This window comes from Castor canadensis, chromosome 5, assembly GCF_047511655.1.
Source record: "Castor canadensis chromosome 5, mCasCan1.hap1v2, whole genome shotgun sequence".
Taxonomy (NCBI): Eukaryota; Metazoa; Chordata; class Mammalia; order Rodentia; family Castoridae; genus Castor; species Castor canadensis.
In genome coordinates, this window is record NC_133390.1 from 96263762 (window position 1) to 96278974 (window position 15213).

Sequence of the window (15213 nt, forward strand, 5' to 3'; positions counted from 1 at the left end):
CTTTCTCCTCTGATAATTTCATTTAGTTCTTTCCCTATGCTCTCAGGATATCATCTCGTGAATGTGAGATGCACACAAACCAACATCCCTTAAATCAAAACGTATTGAAAGTTGAGAGACTACTGGCAGAGCAATGCTTTGATTTACAGTGGCTTGATTCATGGAGATCGTATGACAGAGTCTAAATTCAATCAGATTATTTCACAAGTTGCCTAAACCACTCCAGTTCCTGAGGCTCACGGACATGGATACAAAGGATTATTGTGCAGCCTTGACAAGCTGCAGATCGTCAAGATAGAATGTAATGACACCTGTAGGCAGGCACATATTTCTGACAAGACATCAAAAGGAAAAATCAGAAAAATGACCCAAACGAGCATCCCAAAAGTTATGAATACAGGCACATTCTGCTTGTGCATCAGTAAACAGAATCCAGAAACACTAAGACTGCCTGAGATAATCAGGGCTCAAAATCATTCTTCATGGATATTATGTGATAAATGACATCAGAACTTGAAAATGAATACTGGATATGTGCTTATCTGGTGATCTTCTATTGACCCAAGGCAATGTGCAAAATTAATAATCAAGACTTTAACTTTCTTTTTAAATATATGTTTAGGGAAGTAGAAAGGCAAATAATTTAGTGAGGAATTGAAGGACTTAAATCCCTGATGTTGATAGCTCATCAGCCTTTTCTCTAAGACTTGTACAACAGGTGTATGGATAAATAGTTGTTTCAGACCCTGCTTCCTGAAAGCCAAGTGGGGGAAATCAGTGCAATGTAGTATAGCCATTAAATGTAAAACCCTAAGAACAATACTCTCACAGGTACCACTCAGTTCAAGTTAATTGATGATGGCCACATAATACATAGAGCAAAAATCTTGAAAACCTGAGTTCAAGTTCTAACTTTATTAAGATTTTACTAAGGAGTAGATAAGACAATGAATGTGAAATGATGGCTTAAGCACTGAAGCAATTACACATTACCTTTATTTACAACTCACTATAAGGCAGGCATTGTCCTGTTTAGTCCTCATCACAAAGCTGAGACAAAAGTTACCTTCTTTATGCACATGAGTAACTTGAGGCCTAGAAGATGTAGTAACTTCCTTACGGCTAGAAAGTAGCAAAGCTAGAAATTAAGCCCAGGCAGCTTTACTCCAGAGTAGGGACTTGGAAGAGTGCTTCATTGTGTTTTATTACTATAGTACTATTTTAGGACCTTGTGGGTCCCAAGAAGCGGAGCAGTATTCCATTCCTGAAACCACCCAAAACTGACTCTGAGAGCTGGCTCTCTATGCATTATGGTAAGCACTAGTAACATAAGGCTATCCAGCCCCTGACATTTAGCCAAGGTAACCAAAGAAATGCAGTTTTCTTATTTAAACTTCAAATTTTTAATTTAACTTTTCAATTTTAAATTTTAAAACTGTTAATTTAGTTATTGGAAAACTGAAGTATATTTGGAACAACTTCAGTACAAAAATCACCTTTTTTTTAAATGTTTTTATTTTTTATTTATTTATTTTTCTTTTATTCATATGTGCATATGATGTTTGGGTCATTTCTCCCCCCTTCCCCCTGCCCCCTCCCTCACCCTTTAAGCTCTAACTTTTATGAACTCTGAATACAGCTCAAGCATTTCAGATGAAAATGTAGTGTTCAAATAGAGATGTGCTGTAAGTATAAAATACATATGTGACTTCAAAGACAGTATAAAAAAGAATGTAGCTCTTCCACTGGAGGCCCACATGCAGCTGTTACTGCACCATGTCTCTAGTGATCCCTGAGAAGTTTCAGCACATTTTGGGAGTACTCAACACCTGTGTGGCAGAAAATAGCCTTTGCCATCACTGCAGTTAAGGGTATGGGGTGAAGATATGCTCAAGTGATGTTGAGGAAAACAGACATTGACCTCACCAAGAGGCCTGGACAACTCACTGAGGATGAGGTGGAACATGTGATCACCATTATGCAGAATCCATGCCAGTACAAGATTCCAGACTGGCTCTGAACAGACAGAAGGCTGTAAAGGAAAATACAGCCAGCTTCTGGCCAATGGGCTGGACAACAAGCTCCGTGAAGACCTGGAGCAACGAAGAAGATTAGGGCCCATTGAGGCCTGTGCCACTTTTGGGGCCTTTGGGTCAGAGGCCAACACACCAAGACCACTGGCCATCGTGGTCATACTGTGGGCGTGTTCAAGAAGAAATGAGTCTGAGCCTTTCTGTTGATAAATTTATATGAATTTTTTTAAAAAAAGAAAAGAATGTAGATCTCAGTAACAATTTTATATTGATTACATGTTAAAATGATACTATCCCAGATTTAATAATTCAAAGAAAATGTATTATCAAAATAAATTTTGTCTGTCTCTTTTCACTTTTTTAACTGTAATTACTAAACTCTTCAAAATGACACATGTGGCTTGAATTACGTATGTATAGCACCAGTCTGGACAGTAAATGAGCTGGAACAGGAGGCTCTCCTCTTGGCAGGAGGGGTTGAAAACTTTCTCGTCCATATTACCTGGGCTATGTTTCCATAGATTGCAAGCAGGGAAGGCAGTTGGCTTCCCCAGATAATGATCTTGAAAGCTCTGCAGTCTATAGATACCTATCCCCTTTCATACTGGTCCTGTAAGATGAGACATCAACAGAAGGCAGATCCCACTCCTGGAACATGGGTCCACAGTGTGTTCAGTATAATACTGCACACAGCACGTTATGCTGTGGACATGATAAAGACCATAACTTGCTGATATTGCTTTAAGTCTCCCTAAAGACTTTCTAACCCAAAGAACTACAGAACTTTCCTTGGCTCAAGACAGATGGCAACCATCAAAGGACCCACCTTATTCAACAGGGTTTCCTGGGAATACTCAAGAAGAATAATCTTAGAAAAGACAGAACTTCCTGCTAGGTAAATACTCAAACAGCACTGAGTTTTGTGAACTTATTATTAATAGGATACATGAGTACTTAAGATGGAAGAAGGCTTGATGTATTGCTCTATCTGTAACCAGTGTTACTCCCTTGAGTCACATTATCCCATAAAAACGTAAGTGGAAGCAAAGTGATGTTTCTGTAATAATGCACAATAAATACTGCATTAAATCCAAAATGAAGCTGAAACAAAATATTATTTACATACTCCAGGGACAAGGGGAATCCCTAACCACTAGCATATATAGCAAAGAGTTACATATTTATTTAAAAACCCACCTCTGTATAATGCTGATTAAATGAGGACATTCAACTATATGCCAAGACACAAAATAGACATTAAGATGGTTACATGAAATAATGCAAAAACATTGTATTATGTAAGGCTTTCTCCTTGCGTGATCCAGATCTTGGTTGCCTAATCTGTGAAATGATAATGGTCCTCCTGTGGATATTGGGAGATCATGTATTTGATTTTTCTAAACACAGTGTGACTATGAGTGTCCTTTCACTGACATAGCAGAGTGAAGACTAGTGCCTGCCTGGAAAGAGTTAACGCTGCAGCTAGCAGTGAGTTCTCAGAGTGTGCCACCACAGTGGGGGCACTCCAATGGATGGGCCACTGGCACTGTGTGGAGGTATGAATACAGGACAGCTAGAAAATGGTTGTTCAGAGGTAAAGGACACAGGAAAATGACACAGAAGATGTTTTAAAAAAAAATTGAGCTGATAGGAAGTTACCTCAGAACAAAAAGCAGAAATTGCTTCTCTAAAAATAAAACTGCTTTCAGTCCTTTTCTTATCATCTGACTTTCTCATAAGTGCTTAGCATAGAAAAACCAATTATTTGGGGTACTTAATGAACTGTATTCTAAATAATCACAGTGTTATGTGAAATGTGTTTGTGTTTTACCAGAATTCTAGCTAGATCTTTTTAAAAGAGAAACGTGACTTCTCCCCTATATATTACTACTAAAAACTCTTTCTCCCCATCTCAAAATATTAAATTTGTCTACTGCAATTGCCTTAGTAGCTTTTTGACATCCTCTGTGAGTTTTTATTATTCCTGATGAACGTTGCCTCAGTTGGAGCTATAATAACAAATTACCATAGGCTGGCATAAGCAACAAACTGTGTTTCTTACAGTTCTAGAGACTAGGAAGTCCAAGGTCCAAGTGCTGGAAGTTTCAGTGTCTGATAAGAACCTACTTCCCAGTTTTAGATGGATGCTTTCTTGCTGTGTCAACACTTGGCAGAACGCTGAGAGAGGAAGCAAGATGTATCTCTTCTTATAAGGGTACTAACCCCATCATCAAGGCTTCAACCTCATCACCTAATCTCCCCCAAAGACTAAGCTCTGAATAACATCCCACCACAGATTCAAGTTTCAACATCCACAGATAGGGTCATAATCATGCAGTCCATAGCAAGCTTCATTCTCCCCCAGTTTCTCTTCATTTCAAACCCTGTTCCACAGTTTGGCCAGAGCTATCTTTAATAACAGGTCACTGTGCTGCTTTCACACCAGTTTCCCATTTCTACAGAATAGTCCAGACCTCCAGGAAGGTGCTGAGACTTCAAGACTCAACCCTGCCTAATTGCCTGCCCCATCTCTTGAGTTCCACTAGTAACCCAGAGCACCCCACATTTCAGTGATGGTGGATACCCCACCTGACAATCTTCCTTATACCCTCTCCTTTCTTTGCTTTTTAAAATCTAGCTCAAAGTGTCATTCTTTAAAACCTTCATCCACTCACTTCTCTGCTTCCCTACACCCAGGTAAACTAATCATACTTTTCTCAGAACTCACATTATACTTTTTTCATATTAATGGCATATGTCTATCATATAACACAAGAATAAATTTCATGTGCATTATTTTTGAGGTTTTTTTCTGGTTTTGTTTATTGTTGTGTGCAAAGCTTGGGATCAAACTCATGGCCTTGCACATGCTAGGCTCTGCTCTACCACTGAGGTACACCCCATTCTCTACACAGTATTTTTCTCCTTTACAGTATGGACTTTCAGAGAGTAGGAATTTTTTGTTCCCATGACTTCTCCACAATTTCTAAGATGGAGAGAATTTTATAGAAAAGAAGAAAATGGGGAGGATGGAAAAGAAAGAGCACAGGGATGTTTAGCTATTGAGTTTAGAATTTCACACAACTGATTTTTAACCTACTTCCTAGAAATGAAATCACTGCATTGTGACCAAGGGCAACCCACATTGTTTCATCCCTTCTGCAAAACAGAAATAGTAATATCAAATCTGACTTCTATGGGACTGCTATGAAAGTAAATGAATTGAAAAAGTAGATGTAAAATTCCGCTTTTGAATTGAATCCAAGATCCTTCTAATTTTAAGATACATTTTTTTCAAGAAAGGAAAATTGGAAAGTTTTCCTAAAATTTTTATTGAAAAAATATTCTCTTTGTTGAATAATGATATGTGGTAAAACATGCCACACTCCTCTTTCCCCTTTATTAATGAATTCAGCCACATCAAAATGCAATAAAAAGGGTATAAGAGACTCCTAAGAATCATTCAAATTTTTATCAGTCATTTTTCCCTTCATAAAATGAGCATTTCTATTAAAATGATATTACATAAAAATGGAATTTTAATGTGTGGAGAGTCTTTAAAAATCATGAGACCACCTGGTAAGAGGCAGGCCTAAAACTATTTTTTCCTTCATAGACATTAGAAATGAAAGAAATTAGACATGAATGAAATGAGAAAATGAAAACCTGAAATTACCACAAAATAAAATGTGTTCCCAAATGTGGAAGTGTCAGGACAGCCAATTCAAACATGCCAGTAGTTAAAAGTGTGACACTCTTGGTCAACAGTGGCCATTAGAAATTCTACATGAATAGAGAGGCCACATGGGATGCAGAAGGCACAACCACATGTAAAGAAGCAATGTGTGATAAGAGGATATAAATTGTGACATCAAAACACAGTTGAAAGCACGAATTACCTACCAACAAGGTAGCACCATGAGAGTCAGAGTAGGCAAGCAATACAAAGAAGTTGAAAGGCTAAAGAGGGGAATGGGCTCTTCAAAGATTAAGAAAGTGTGAAACTGGTAAATTTGTGTTACTAGTCAAGCTCAGAAGTTGTTTTCAAAATATGACCATAGTGATGAAGACATTGAATTAGAGAAATGATGAGACAATAAGCTACATCATAAATATTTTGAGGATGCAAATATTTATCTTGAGCATCACTAAAGAATTTTGGCTTGAAAAGAAAAATCAATGTGAGCACAAAGGACCCAAAATGGTATAAACTGAACACCTTGGAGACTGTATCACTCCATTGATCCCTCACACACAGCTAAGAAAACAAGTTTTGTGATACCCAGTGCCTCCCAAGTGTACTGGAAAAAGAACGGGCTTTCCAAGGGACCATGAGGTTAAGATTCACTGTTAAGAGTCTTTTACAAGCAGGAACACTCTAACTCTAGCACAAAGCATTCAGTGTACAGAAGAAATCGTCAAGGCCACAAACCTCTACTACCACTATGTCTTACTTAACTTTCCATCTCACGGATATCAATACTGACAACAGCTTGCATTTGAAAAGCAGGTCAAAATTCCCAAAGAACCTTCATGTGCATTAGCTCCTTGGATGTCAATACAGCCTTATGCAGTAGGTAAGAGAGATTATTTAATGAAAAAATAAAAGCTCAGAGAAGGAGGGTCATACTCCTAGGAAGAGGTACATTGAAGATAAAAATCCAGGTATTCTAAGCCCAAATATACTGCATCTCCCACCTCCATTTCAAGTTACATAAGAATCATGAGAACAGTTCAGTTCTAGAAAGATCAAAACCCTTGGCAAGTGCTTCTATATTTTTCCAAAGCCCCTTGGAAAAATAGGTGCTGTGTCTTAATACTTGGAGGGGAATAGACCAGAGTGGACTGAATTTCTCGTGTAAGAGGCATTGGCAGCAGGCTCCGACTACAGATGGGCAAAGGGAGAGACCAGGGTGCAATGCTCCAAGTGGGGATTTAACATCAAAATCAGAAAGAGAACAGCTGTAGCCCCTTCACATTAAAATTTTAAAATTCCAAGCGTGTAAAAACCATAAAAATCACAAGTAGGCCCCTGGATCATAACAGATGAACAAGGGATTTATAATCTTCAAACTGCAAGGAAAATGGCTTCCATTTGTACCGTTTCCTATTTTGATTATAATCATTGTCCTGAGAGCAGATTCATGTTGTGCCTTTTCGGATTCTTTCTGCAATCCATCACAAGGAAACAACAGAATGGTAATGTTGCTGTACATTCTTTGAAAGACAATAAAAGCCTGTGTAACTTCTGACCTTTCTCAGTTGTTTTGTTTTGGGTTTTGGGTTTTGCCTATTTGTCATAATTTGACTGGGCAGTCATTTTGTACTGTGGCCTGTTAGCCACCTCATTAACCTAGAAGGGTGAGATGGTCTGGGCAATTAGCTTCCAGAATATTGAAAAGGTTAAAGCCAAAAAGCCTGCTGCTTAGTGCTTTTCATAAATAAACTCGGATATTAGATTCTGATGTCTTATTCCAGGTTCCCAGCCTGTAATCATAAGAAATGTTATGAAGTAAGGCTCTCCCTGAATTGTTTTCAAATGACTTTCTTCTAATGCTCTCTCACCATACTTAATTTATATGTCAATAAACCTCAGGGAATTTTCTGTGCCCTCTCTTCCCTACAGCTCAGGGCTATAATAGAATGTTCTTTATTCCTTAGTAGGGACTTTCTTTTCAGCTCAATCTGTTTCCCTTTGTATTAAGGGAACTTTTAAAAAACTGATAAGGACCTCCATAACAACCAACCTTCTCTATTTTTTTCTAGAAATTCACTGTTCACAAAATACAACCTGAGTGTATCAAAGCTCACATGCAAAGAAACAAATAAACATCTTAGATCCACTACCTCTGGGCTCTAGCCTGGCTATTAACCATTAAGGTCTAAAACAGGACTACACCAGCATGCACTTACCTATATTTTTGTGCTATGTATACAACCATCTGGAAAACTATAGCTGTACCTGTACCAGCACAGGAAAATAAAAGAAGGCATAGCTTATGTTACATTTTTTTAGGTGTTATTCATATCCCGCAGTTGGGGAACTGCAAAGCTGACATAAAAATCCAGTCATTTCTAAATTTAAAAGGAAATATTATCTCCTCTCCTCTTTGTTGATTATTTTTTTCACTTTGGGTCCAGCTGTAATGCCTATTCTTTTATAGCAGAGAAAATATATTGAGCATAAGAAACTGATATCATGCTCACAGCTAACCCCGTGATAGAACTGCATTCTTTTCCCCATCACTTATATTATATTCTATCTGCCCAGGGGTAGCTTTACACACAGGTAGCATTTGGAACCCATAGGAATTTCCCCCTGGGGGGCTATAAAGCTTGGGGTAAATCATATAGTGATTGCATTAGATCATTTTCATATAGTGCTTCATGACGGTGCGGCAGGCTGGGGATTCCAGTTAGATATATAAACAGCCTCTTGTTTGTTATTTTAATTGTGGTGATTATACAAATGCAAATCAAACATACACTCTGGTCTTCATCGTTTACATGGGGGCTTGGCAAGCATCATTTGAAAAAAATAGTGTTATCATCTGGTTCTTTTATAAGCACAACTATTCTCATACATTAATTAACTCCTTTGTGCATCCTTTCATTTATTATACAGGCATTCACTGACCATCCAGTAACCTCTGGGCAATGTAAGAGGGTAACCAGCATGAGACATACAGAAATGAGAAAGAGATAGTCTCTGTCATCAAGGAGCATGGAGTCTAGCTGGGGAGAAAAGTTAAACAAATTACAAACAAATTAATTAAAGAAATAAAGTACAAGGGGTATTTGTTCCTAAGTGTTAAAATTCTGATGCAAATAAAACTATTTCAAGATACCCTGTGCAGGCAGGTTTAACGAAGAAGTATTTGTTAGGGTTAGATTTTGAAGGAGGAATAGAACATTTCAAAGTGGAAAAAGCTTAAAGGACACCCAATAGAGGAAAGAGCAAAGGAAACACACAGAAAATGCAACTTTACTTTTGGCCTAAAAATGTAAGTGTGTAAAAGAAATCTACTTTACACTGCCCCTGATCCCCTTCCCTGAATCACGTAACAAAGGCAAAAGTCCAATAGAAACAATCTGAGGCTTGAACAAAGATTTTGGTTCTAATTATCATATAACAATAACTAGCTTGGGTACCATTCTCTTTTTAAACCATTGCCTTCTTTGACTTCAAAAGTAACAAACCCAACTTAAGTATAAGCAGTTAATTTGAGTAATAATATTCAAGTATAAAGTCTACCTTGAAGAATAATAAATATTTGAGCCAGGACAGGAGAAGTTTTCAAGAGGTCCAGCCAAGATTTCAAACCACACGGTCTTCAACTGTGCACTTTACTAAGGAACTGACTGAGTAATGGGTTCCTGCCTTCTTTGGCTGCATGGACATCTCCAATGTGGTTGTGCCATGGAATTGTAGAACCGGCTCCAGAAATACCAAGAAGTCAACTACTGTCTCACCAATGTAGCTGGGTGAGGATCATATTTTCCACTACAAAATGAAAACACAAGTCTGATAGCAGAAACTGGTATCTGAATGCAAAAATATCATGAAAACTTCCAAGATGGAAGACTATAGCAATCATTTCCCTGAGGTGGATTTGCTTTCTATACCAGTGCTGTCCCCAAAAAATATGAGTGACAAATGCAAGCCATGTATGTAATTCTAAATTTTCCTACAACCACATTTCTAATAGGTAAATTAATTATAATAATATATATATTTCATGGACCTAGACTATGCAAAATATTTTAATTTCACAATGCATATAATTTTAAAGTGTGGAGATATTTTACCTCTTCTCCATGCTGAATATGAATATTCAGTATGTATTTTCCACCTGCAGCATACCTTAATTTGAACTAGCCATAGTCCAAGTGCCTGGATGTGCCCAAGTGTCTATTGGCTGTGGTATCATATGGTGTGGCTCTGCACCAAAGCAACTCTCATGGGCTGGGGATGCAGCTTACAGATAGAGTACTTGCCTAGCATGTGCAAGGCCTGAGTTTGCTTCCCAGCTCCAAAAGAAAAAACAGCAACGATCTATGGTCCTTTCTTTCTTGCATTGGTTGTAACCTCCAAATAACCAAAGGATTTGCCAGGATTAATCAATAGTTTGGCTCAGGACATGTGGCAAATCTTTATTCTCTCTTTCATTTATTTATTCAGTTAGCAAACAATGGTTCGGCAACTATTACTACATGTCAAGTTATGTACTTTGTGTAGGAACACAAAGTGAAAAAGGCTTCATTTCTGCCTTTTACAACCTAGTTGAGGAAAAACAAGTGAAACAATAGTAAATGCAGTGCCTTGAATTCTTTGACAGTTTGTGCAGAGAGCCTTGGAAGTCCAGAGACAAGTCAGAGAATGAGCAGGGAAGAGAGAGGAATCAGGCATCATTACAGAACTAGTCAAAGTTTAGTTGGACACATGTAAAATAGAGGGCAAATCATGCATGGGGGGAATAAAGGGGCATGGGCAAATATCCAAGACACCAGTCAACAGAGCGCAAAGTAAAACCTGCAATGAAGAGGTTCCAGGGATGTTAGAAACCTTCCTTGTCCATGTTGCACATACTTGTGAAATTCAGAGTCTTTCGAAACATTCCAGGCAAATCCCTCCAAACTATTTTTAGGTAGGAAAGGTATCTGTTAATCAACATTCCAGAGCAAGCCTAAAATTCCTATAATTTATACTGCAAATGTATATACTGGTTAGGAATGTAAAATACTATTATAGTTGTTCAAATGCATATTTTTTTCAAGAACAAATGACTGCTGGCTTAAGGTTATGATGTCTTGCCTATAAAATAAAACTTTTACATCAACTTAGAGAACACTTTTGAAATACTGTGAGCTGCAGTAACACCAAGTTACACTTATTTCACATGATTCTCTTTGGCTTTACAATGGCATATTAGCCATGCCGGCATCTCCAGCCTTATCTCCACCTTCATATTCACCCAACACTCACCCTCAAGTGTGCTCCACTCCAGTTGAAAACTACTTGTGGTTCCTGAAAAACAGACTTCTGTCTCCCTCCAAAACAGGTTACACATCTTTTTACATATGCTTCCCAGAATCCACTACCTGTTTCTACCTGAACAAATCCTCCTTGAGGGAAAATTCCAGTCCAGCCCACTCTCCTCCTCATGGGTGGGGTGCTGACCTGGGAGCTCCCAGACCCCTAAGAGTGTCTCTAACATGCTTTTGCCTTCCATCTACTTGTTATCATCTCCCACAAGACTATTAACCCCGACTGGGCAAAGACTGTCTTTATTTCTTGATCACCAGTACCTGTCAAGTACTCAATAAATGATTGATAAATGCATGAATGAATGAAATAATCATAGTGTCTTTAGCACAAATTGATGCACATTGGAGAAATTTTATGTTGTGAATAATTTAGATACCAAAGGCAATGCTACAGCTAATCAATCAAATATTTTTTAAGCAAAGAAATACACGATAAAGGACATAAAAGGTTGTGACTAGTTTAAAGGGAAGCAGCTTTTGGCTCTGGGTAGAATTTCTAACAATCAGGACTGTCCCACAAGCAAATCTTCTGTCTATCTCAGGGACAAATAAATTATGCCAATAGTCCAACTCCAGACCGCCACCTGTTTTTTGCAAATCAAATTTTGTTGTGACCTGGCCATACTCATTTATTTACAGATTGCCCATAGCTGCTTTCATAGCAAGTGGGCAGTGTTGAGTAGTTGCAACAAAACCCTGGGGTCTTCTACCGAAAAAGTTTATTGACCCTGAGTCTACAAATGAGGTTGTGAGTTCCTGTAATAGAAAATATTGAAGTAGAGGCTGAAGCTTTCCACGGCATAGAAGGAATATGTTCTTTAAAGAGAATGGTAGCCTTGAAAGCGCCTCCCTCTGGGCAGGTCTGTAATTATTGGCCTGTTTTTCTATGACAAAACAAATCATGGTCCCTAATTTATCTTTGACTGACAGTGCTATAACGGACTAGCATTGCTAGTTGTGGAAAAAGAAATCATTCCTCGTACGTCCATAGCTTAGGTAATATGTCCTAAACACAGTTTATTGCCACTCTGAATAATGAAGGAAATAAATTTGTGACTTCAAGCTTCACCAGGGCACTATCACAGGAAGAAGTTACGAATGATTCAAAAGAAGCCCGGGGAATGCAACTCGGATGCTGCTGACTCTGCGTTTCCCAGCAGGCCTCACTCCAAGCTCTCCTCTTGACCATGGTTATTAATCACGAGGCAACCCTTCAGCCTCTGTTGTTCTTTGTGAGGCAGGGTGATCACAGTGCAGAGGGAGCCACCTGTGAGATTGCCCCTGGCAGCAGTCACCCTAGCACATCTCTGCTGTTACTGGGTATATTGTTCTACAAATAAAGGGGGCACAGGCACAAATTCCAAAAACTCCATTTTAAAGTGTCTACATATGCTGCCCACAAAGACAATTGTGTTCATTCCGTCCCCTTTACAAGTGTCTCCTCAAAAGTATGTCAAGTCCCAGAAGATGCTCAAAAGGGAAGGCCACTGAAAAGACCAAAATGTTTGGGGTAGAAATTATTTATAGCTGCTGCTTGCTTCCTTCCAGAGGTCTCAATGGGAGATACAGGTGGGTTTGGGTAAATCCTGTGGGTCCCTCCCATTTATTAAATGACTGTCTCCTTTCCACATGGCTGTGCCAAGGAGCTCCACTCTTGCTCCTGGATTTTTGAATCCTTTTACCTATCTGAAAGAATTGGCTGTTTTAGAAGAGAAGGCGGAGAAATCTAGCCAGCCTTATGTAGTATAAAGGGAAGATCAGGTTAGCTTATAGCTATCGGGGGCCAGCTGGTGAGGAGGCTTGGCATTTGTCCTCCTCCACTTTAGGGACTGCAAGATACTTGCAGTAATGAAAAATAATTGAGAAGCTTTACCTCTATGCAGCCTTACTGAAGTGCTCCACTGGAAGGAGTAACTGTAAGTTGGGAGGAAAGACATGGGTCAATGGGATTCAGTGCTGCACCCCCCTCTGCTGAACTCCCTGGCACCAATTGTCTAACCCAGGCCATGGCATTCATCAAATCCTGCTCTTCTTTGTTGTCTGAGCATGCATGTCTCATCCACTTAATTTCTCAAGGGCAGTGTAATCCCACGTGTTCTTTGTGCCTCCAATTGCTCCTCAGACAAGACCTTGCACCCTGACGTCATTTGAAAAATATTTTTTGCATGCTACTTTTAAATCCCATGAGCTAGTTTGAATACATGCCACTTTTAAAGCCTGTGAGCTAATCTGAATACATTTTAAGAATTTTTAAACATTTTAAGAGTACTCAGAACACAAAAGAAAAGGGAAGAGAATTTTTAATACTTCTTCCTTGTGATAGGCAGAATAATAACTCCCCAAAGATGTCCAAGTTCTCATCCCCAGAACCTGTAAGTGCTGTTCCATGGAGAAGTAGAATTAAAATTACAGATGAATTAAGATTTCTTATCATCTGACCTTAAAATAGGGAGATTATCCAGGTGTACTCAAAGTCATCACATATGTCCTTAAAAGTAGAAGCAAGAAGAAAAGAAGTTGGTGTCAGGGTATATTACTTGAGAAGGACTCTGCCAGTCATTATGAGCTTAGGAAGTAAAAGGAGTGAACAATGATGCAAAGCAAGAAATCTCTAGAAGCTGGAAAAGGCAAGAAAATGAATTCTGCCCCAAAATCTCCCCAAAATGAAGGAAGCTCTACAATTCCTTGCTTTTAGCCCAGTTCCAACCTCCAGAACCATAAGGTAGTGATTTTAAACTGTTATAAACTGCCAAATTTATATAAATTTGTTACAGAATTATGAGAAACTAATGTACTCATCTATCTAACACTTAAGCAAAAGGAAGGAAAGTTTAATATTTGAGGTATTTCCTTCCTTTGACAGACTTCTGCCTTCAAAGGACCAGGCATGATGACACACTCGTAATCCCGAGTGCTCAGGAGGCAGCGGTAAGGGGATCATGATCCAAGGCTGGCCATAGGCAAATCACAAGACCCTATATGAAAAGCAAACTAAGAGCAAAAAAGGCTGGGGGCATGGCTCAAGTGGTAGAGTGGGTCCTGAGTTCATAGTCAAAGCTACCAAAAACAAGAGGGTCTTAAGTCTTATTTGACCACAATTTTTTTTCTAAATAATAGAGACTAAGAAGAAGTATTTGGGCCCCAAGGCCCTTGTATGTTTCTGATTTCTATTGTGAAATCAGAGCTAGCCTTGCTCATATGTGAAATGAGCTGTTGCCTCTGCATGTGATTTCATGAGGAAGGATAAAGTCTCTACCATCTACATCCTCCCAAATGACCCACTTTCTTACTAGACTTCAAGAACTGGGAGAGTACTATCACGGCCAGTTGAATAGGATGCCGTTCCACTTTCTGTAAGGAAGTCTTATATCTATGGATAACAAGGGTCTAGTTTTCACAATGGAAAACCACTTGCTTGGATGACAAAATGTCAATTGGAAAGTAAAGTCTCCAAACCTGGTAAGTAGTAGTTTTTGCTGATCGAGGTCAGCTCAGAGCCAATGGTACTGGTTAGAAACACAAGAGGACACATAGAGACACAGGTATTTGCCAGTCCAGGGAGGAGAAGAGAAAGAATTGGCCTCCAAAGACCATTTTTACTGTATGTATTACAATTTCACCTATTGTCCACACTTAAAGGGGCAGGCTCCCCAGCTCAGTCTGTGTCAAGTTGCTTAGCCTAGAAGGGCTGCAGAGGCTGCCTCTATTATATTTCCAAGTGAAATAGGAGCCTCCAGGGTCCTTGTAATTGTTCTGTGCTGAGGTACAAGCTTAACGTGTTTATGGGAGTTGGCCTCTAGCCACTTCTTATGAACACACATAAACACACCTTTTATTGCTCAATAATGTTTTCCCTTTTGCAACTTTTTATGAACCACTAAAAAAAAGGGGCTTGTAATTTTAATTTTTTTCAGGAGAAGAAACCACAGATATATACCAAATCTTCCAAATGGGAACTTCTCTTGACTGCTGCCTCAACCAAAAATTATTTGTCAAGAGAGTGGTCGTAGTTTCAGTATCAACAAGTTGAGATATTAATTTGCCTTAACTCCAATTGATTTGCTCTGCAGGCTGAGTTACAGCATTTCTCTTTATGAGCTCAAACCTCCTCCCCAAGAGTGCTTACGATTCA

At 38.8% G+C, this 15213-nt stretch overlaps 1 pseudogene; it reads left to right on the forward strand.

Moving 5' to 3' along the window:
* The first annotated feature begins 1776 nt into the window (after positions 1-1776).
* LOC109683454 (small ribosomal subunit protein uS13-like) lies at positions 1777-2221 on the forward strand (annotated as a pseudogene).
* The last annotated feature ends 12992 nt before the right edge of the window (positions 2222-15213 follow it).